At 39.8% G+C, this 7487-nt stretch overlaps 1 long non-coding RNA gene across 1 annotated transcript; it reads left to right on the top strand.

The window, feature by feature from the left end:
* The first annotated feature begins 768 nt into the window (after window positions 1-768).
* LOC128853507 (uncharacterized) lies at window positions 769-7257 on the top strand. The gene is made up of 3 exons (XR_008452077.1): window positions 769-2446; window positions 3595-3753; window positions 7146-7257. It is a non-coding gene; the product is annotated as an uncharacterized LOC128853507 (long non-coding RNA).
* The last annotated feature ends 230 nt before the right edge of the window (window positions 7258-7487 follow it).

Here is a 7487-nt window from a genome sequence, read left to right on the forward strand (position 1 = left end):
TGTTTTGAGGAGCTGAAGGTTGTGCCTGAGAAGGTGCAGCTGCACGTTTACTGCAGCTTTCATAATGGCATAAGTTTGTTCATCTGTTTATCATCACAAGTAAACTCAAAGGTTCAAAAATCCTAGCATGCTAAAGAAAACACTTGTGATTTTAATGGATAAAATTGTGGGCAATAATAGCGATAGAAGAGTAAAAAGAAAAACATGGTGAAAGTTAGGCAAAACCCTGTGACTGGGGTTAACTGCTAACCCATGTCCAGGATCCCAAGGCCCTGTGAGTCAGCCCTGCTCTTCTTCGTTTGGAAAACATGTTTCTCAGCTGTTCTTGCAGAGGTTCGACAGTGAATTTGTTGAATGCAACGGGAAGAGTATCTTCAATGGATCAGAATCTGGCCTTATTTCTGCTCCAGGGTAAATGGGAAATTATCCTTTATACTTTTTTTTTTTTCATATTCCTGAAAGTTCTCAAGCCAACATTGTTATGATTTTCCTCCTTATTTCCTTTTGTTCTTATTTGAACATCTGTCTGAAGTAGTGTATTACATACTAATTTGTTCAGAGCTTTTTTTTTTTGTTTGCGTGGTTGGGTGTGATTACAGCCTTCCACTTCATTTTCATTAATTTGCTTCATTTATTTGCTTTTGATCTTTTATTGGTCCTTATAGTATCTCTGTGTGTGTGAGAGAGAGCGAGTATGCATGTGTACCTCACTTGTTCCCTAGACACTAACATCCTGTAAACAAAAAGTTATGCAGTTCTGACAGGAACTTCAGGTAAGCAATTATTCTTGACAAGGTAAGACATAAAGAAATTTTAATAATTATAGCCAAATGGACTATATATGTTTTAGTGGAAAATAATATCATATACTTTAGAAGTGGTTCAGTTGCTGCCAGTTGGACTTGATTTGAGTTAAATTATTTACCTTATTTAATTAAATTAAAATTATGGCTTTGAATATTATCTAATAAACTAATTGCTCACTCCTTTGATGAAAAAAGTCCAGGTCTTGGAAACATACTGTTATTCACTGAAGCTACTTAAAAAAAAATGGATACTTTTCAGATGCCTTACTGAAAATGAAATGTGGGATCTCTTTATTTTGCTTTACTTCCACTTTCAGCCAAATGAAAACAACCCCCCTCTGCCTGAAGCAGTAAAAGAGTCAAGCCATGGCATTTTGATTCCAACCAGCCTGGCCCTGTGGTGGGAATCTGCGCTAAGGCACTGCAGTTGTATGGGCTGGAATAGCCTCTTGACTTCATCGTTGTCCCACCCAGCCATTCTTTAGACTCTCTTCAGAATAAAAATATGCCAGATCACAAGCCATGGCGCTGAAAAGAGAGTCTACTCACCTCGCAGAGTTGGGAGGGTGGTGGCTGTGGGAGCGTGGTCAAGCACAAGTCCTTTTGGTGTGAGAGTTGAGCCATGAACCTCCTGTGTGTTTCCGATGGGAGTCAAAAAAACCCTATTTGAAGCAGTACTTCTCTGTGCTACTTCTCTGCTACTCCAACTTGTGGGCATGCAGAGCTGGTCATTGTGGTAAGGGGCTGTTGGCTGGCTTTCAACACCGGCAATTGTTCAGCATTTCTGTAGGACACTGTGGTTCAAACATTTCTGCTGACTTTCTCTTTGTTTTGTGAAATCTTCAGCCTACAGGAAGCGTCGTAAATATATGTATTACAAATTGAAATAAATATGTAAGTACTACTTCTCAAGGTCATTGCTGGCAGCATCCAGCACTGACCTGCTGTTTGCGTGGGGTCTCAGTACGTCATGGTAAAAAGGAAGGCTCAGCCTCCCAGGTGCAGCCCTGAGCATTGTCCAAAGCACATGGCCTGCCCAGCCACCAGAGTTTAGGCTCTGAAGTGCCTCACTTGTCTTCTGCGGAGGGATGCATCTTTTTTCTTCTTTTGCATTAGGTTCTCGTCACTCCTGATACCATAAGCATGGTGATACAGCTGTGGCAGAAGATGCCTTTCACCTTTCCTTTCATTCGTTATCCCTCCTATCACAGAGTATGTTGATACATGTGTTTTGCCTAGATCCTTTCCTGTAAATTTGGAGGGTAAATCTCTCCATCACATGTCATCATTGTCTATAATTACTGTTCTGTCACTGTCCTGGAGAGGAGCTGCTTCTGTCACCCCATCATCAGTTTTCTTCTCATCTTTTTGAAGCTCCACTTTCTCTTGTAGGTACCCAGGAGCAGGTTGATGATAGACTCTGTGATGTTTTTTGATCTTTCCCCTCATACCCTTGGATCTTACCAATCTTCCTTACCTTTCTGTCATTGCTAATAAATTTTCTTTCTGTTAATGCTCTCTGTATGTTAATATCCCTACAGGAAAAGACACTGTAGAAGCAAATAATGATTCAAGAGACATTACCTTGGTTTGGCCGGTATGTGCACTTTTAGCAATGGCAGTCCATGGAAGTCTTCTAGGTATGTGTCTTCCCACAAAAGCTATGTTTAACAGGCAGTTAAATGGAATGATAAATGAGATTATGTTCTTATTTAGTAAAAAGTTTGTGTGCCTAAAATAATTTTTTGTTGTCCGGTGCTACAGACAGATACATACGCTTTTTGCTCTATACAGCTATGGTCAATAAGATGCATTCTGGCCCTGCTATTGTTCTTGTTTCTCGCACAATGTTTTATAATAGTCCCTGTTATTCCTTTTTCTTGACATATTTTGTATAAATATTATAAGAATGTGTTTGATTTGTACCATCTCATCTAGAACCTTTTAAAATTCCTTCTCAAACTAAAAGCATACCACTGCTTGAAGAAAAATAAGCACAGTACCCTTATCACTCTGGCACTGTTTTCTTCTAAAATATCTCCCATTTGGAAGTCTTTACTGTAATAACTGGGATATGAGCACAAAGGCTGGAATTTTCCCAAATAAGAAAGCTTTAAGCCATAATTTCTTAGTACAAAAGCTTCTTTTTTTGTTAAATTATATATAAGTATTTTCAGCAGGACCTCCTATGCACAACTATGCAGTGAGCATTCACTTTTGCAATATCAGCTGAAAAGTATACCTTTGACACCATTTGTATTAATGTCACTGTTACAAACAAACATGGGGTTTTTTTAGAGAATGAGCCAGACTCAGAGATGCACAAAATGTGTATCTGCTTTTTATTTTCTGAAACATCACTCTCTGGTCTCACTTACCTCTTTTAAGACCTTTGAAGATCTCTGTGCAGGAACACAATCCCCAGATCACAGTTTGGGAAAAAACACAGATTGGACATGAATGCAGATTCCCCACACAAACTGGGACGCAATCATCCTTTCAATCCATGATATTGCCAGCTCTGCAGACTGGGGCTCTTTCCCTTTTTTTGCCCACTTCTGCACCTTGACATTCATATTAAGAATAACTAAATCCACCCCATTCTTCAAAAGAAACATCTATTGCCATAATATGTCACTGACAACTAGGCTGAGATTTTTCAGAGGAATTTTCGGTGGGATTTTGGTGCCTAACTGTCCTAAATTCTTTTGGAGATCCTAGTCTAATAGTCCTCTTTAGGGGTGTAAAAGCTGCCTTCTGCGAGGGAATTTTCCTTTTCATTTTGCAGCTCTCTCCAAGGCCAGCCAGGACGTAGCATCTCAAGCAATCAAGAAATGGCATTTCCAGCCTCCCCTGGTCACAAAGGGACATGTCTTGTTCCCCTCCAAGCAGCGCTGGTGCCCGATGGCTCTGGAAGAAGAAATCTCATGACCACGCTGCTGCTCAGGTCAATAGCGTGTTACACTGCCTATGTTTTCTTTTGAGCTCTCTCTGAAATGTTTGGTTTTGCCTTAGCATTGGCAGTTTTCCTAAACCACTGATGAGACTGCAATTACTAAGCACTTTATAGCTCTAGTCTATGTAAGTTAGGTGGGTTTTTCTGTAAGTTTCCCATGAAATTTTTTTAAAGGGTGTGTAAGAAATGCCTGATCCAATGAAGAAAATACCAACTGATAGATTTGCTTTTCAGCATATATATACAGAGTTTAATTTAGCCTAGAGAAGCAACTCTGAATCAACTATTGTTATGGTAAAACACTTCCTTTCATCTGGAGTTATATGTGATCCCATAATAAATCCAAATGTGCATGATTGTTTGTTAGAAAGTGAAAATTTCAATTAACAGTGTGGCTAGTACTGAGTTTCACTCTCTGCCATTATCTCAGTGTATTGGGCTTTGTGTAACATGAGCATTCAGAAGCAAAACCTGCATGAAATCTTCCAACTGTGAATGCCTTTTCCTTGTAGGAATTTAGTATGAATCTCTGGAAACTTGCTAAGTCCCCAGGGGGATAAGAATTCACAGATCTAACTAACCCTGAGGGTCATGTTATCACACAGATTAACCATTCTCAACCTATTTCTGAAATTCATTAGGTGGTTAAGGCTTTCTATCAACATTAGTAATGTGTGCTTTCTTTTTCTACCTATTTGTCCTTAAGTACATTTATTAGGTCCCTGACACACAGTGGCCCTCCTTTCTCTTATTAATCATCTTCTCGCATGTCCCTGAAGAGGCATCTGAATTTCGTATGTTCAGCTAATTATTCTTCTAATAATTCTTTTTTTTAAAGGAGTCAGTACACAGTGCCGCAAGTTTTAATACTCAATGCTATTCCACAACAATGTTTTTGGAGAAATAGTACCAATGAGTATTTTTTTTTCAACCCAGACAAAGTTTTATGTTTTGTAGAATAAAATAAGAGGTGTAACATTTCCCAGAAGCCAGAAATGCCAGTGATTATGTTATAGATATGACTTAGTAAATAAAAGTGAGATTCTGTAGGAAGTCACCAAGAGTCAAATTAATCAGAACAAGGATTTTTATATCTAAGTCTCGGATAAGGTCTTTACTTGTTAAACTGATATACACAATGGAAAATGGTTACATATGAAGGTGGCCAGCATGTTTGGGGCAAATCCATGAAATTAAAACCTCATGAAGAGGTTGCTCATGAACAAATGACTGGAGGAGGGTTCCTGTGTCATTGAGTCCTGCCTCTGGCTAATACAGACACCATACCATGTAATATCCAAAACTCATTTATCAAGCTGATCAGAAAGCAACTAAAGGCTTGTTTGGGGTTTTAGGATTTTTTATTTGTTGATTTGAGGGTTTTTTGCTGTCACAGAACCTCCCAGTTCTGATGCTTTAGGACCTTATTTTAGTTTCCAGGTATTCATGGATCATTTACACCCGCTTCTTCATATGCCAGCATTATCATATAATTGCTAGCCCGTATCCTGAAGTACCAGCCCCAGGAAAAACACAGCTTATTCGCTGGTCTTGTAGTAAGGAACAGGTTGAAATTCTTCTGTGTAAGAAGAGTTCAAAGGTGCCTGGGAATGGCCCAGGTGACCCTCATTCTTATACCTAGGGAAACATCTCTGAAGGAAAGTTTTATTTCCTTCCTAAGAAGCTAGGGCATAAATATTTTTCTCTTCCAGAAAGCTTCTGCAAAACGATAGTCTGCTCTTACACTAAACCATTTAATAAGTTTAATTAAATGGAAGCTTATGATAATTAAACCAAAAGCCTAAGGGCCCTGTTCTGTGAGGACTTATTCCTTGCATAAGACCAATTTCCATATAATTTAGACAACAAAATAGCGGAACAGTGTTCTGCCATCTAATTTATATGAAATTGGTATTCTCCATCCCAGATTTATATTACACCGTAAGCACACTTCTTCTATCTTAGCAGAAGTGAGATAGATCCAGTACAAGTACTGGAGCAGAAGAGAAATAAAAGATTTTTAAAGGGGTCCCCCCCTTTTTATAAAAAAAAATTGAATGCACAAATTAAACCCCTAATCTGATAAACTCTGCATGAGGATCAAATATCCTTAAACAAATTCTCTAACATAGGCTGGTACGTGTAGGTTCTTTCATAACAAATTTGCATATTTGCTACTTCTGGGTGTTTTCTTGAACTAATGTTTGTATCAATGCTAGAGAAAACCCACGCTCCATATTTTGGAATTCCTTAACGTCTCCCTGAGTGTCCCAAAGGAACGGCACCGTGCATTATCTCCTCCGCCACCTGTATTTTTATTGCACTTCAAAACAAAGCTCCAATACTACAAAGAATCAATGGGGCCTGATTCTTCACTGCCTTACACCAACTTTGCACAGCCTGCTGCAGACAAAGCCATTCCTCTCGCTTGCAAGTGAAATGGTGGGGAAAGTCCTCAGCCCTCCCCACTCATCAACAAAAAGAATAGCAGGTTTTGGTCCTCTCCCGGTGCCCTCCTGCGGGCGCAGGCCCTAGAAACACAGGTAACCCATGTGGAGGGGGAAGAGGGACCCTTTCTGTTCTCCTGTGCTCCTGCCTGCAGCACAGCTGAGAACTGAGACCTTGATATTTGATGGCTTTTCTGCCCAAGCCGCTCTGTTTTAGGTGTTCAGGGTCTTTTGGTTTGTTTTGTTTTTTAAGGAGGCTGAAGTTGTTGTGTTCCATTTGCAGAGGGAGGTTAATTTTGTGCCAGTTCTTCTTCCAAAAGAAAGTTGTGGTCCTGTGTTGTGAGAAGCTCTAGGTCTGATAGTTGTAGGAAAGGTGAAGGCATTTTTGAACAGGCTGGACACCAAATGCTCCCATGCACAACTACTTCCTACTATATACTGGTGATTAATTGCTCAAGGTTAGAAGATAACCAGGTCAGACCTTTATGAGACACACACTTCCCACTGACAGTCAAATAGCAGACACCATATCTAAAGTTTATTTGTAACTGGGAGACATCATCTTGCGTACTGTAAATGAGTTTATCATTATAGTTTATAATGCCTGTCCTTCTGTTTCTAAACCTTCAAGATGCTGTCTGTCGTAACACTGCCTGAATTTTTTCTTGCACTATAGAGTAAATGCAAGACCCAGGGGTTAAAATTCAGCCCAGATGAGCCAGAATTATTCCCTATAAGACAAGGCATCTGGAAGATCTCACCCTGTTGATGACTGCCCTACCTATTAGTGGGCTTTGACCCAAGCACAGAAAGGAGCGTTGCATCCCAAGGGTCATTTTTGACAGCACTGAACATGGAAACCTATTTACTTTGCAGTCTTCAAATGTGACTTACAAACTATCTAAAGTATTCAAAATCTGTGACCTTTACCTCCAGGCAGAGACTTCGTCATGGTAATCTATGGCTCTGTGGCCTTAAGACCAGATTACTACAATGAAACCCCCTCAAACCACCTGCAGACCGGAGCTGCCGCAGAGAAGAATGACTGCTCAAGGGCCTTTACCTGGAGAAGCTGGCAAACTGCATTAGCAAGTATGATTCAAAGTCTTTTTAATTATTGCTCTTTAAAGCCTAAAACAGTAGTAAGTCAGACTTTCTGAGGAGCCCCCACGCCATGTCACATGGTGATATTTTTCAGATGTATATGGCAGTTACTCATAGCTAAAAACTACAACAAAGACATGTGAAACTGTCCTCTACTGTGGGACAAGAGTCCCA

Source organism: Cuculus canorus, chromosome 13 (assembly GCF_017976375.1).
Source record: "Cuculus canorus isolate bCucCan1 chromosome 13, bCucCan1.pri, whole genome shotgun sequence".
NCBI classification, from domain to species: Eukaryota; Metazoa; Chordata; class Aves; order Cuculiformes; family Cuculidae; genus Cuculus; species Cuculus canorus.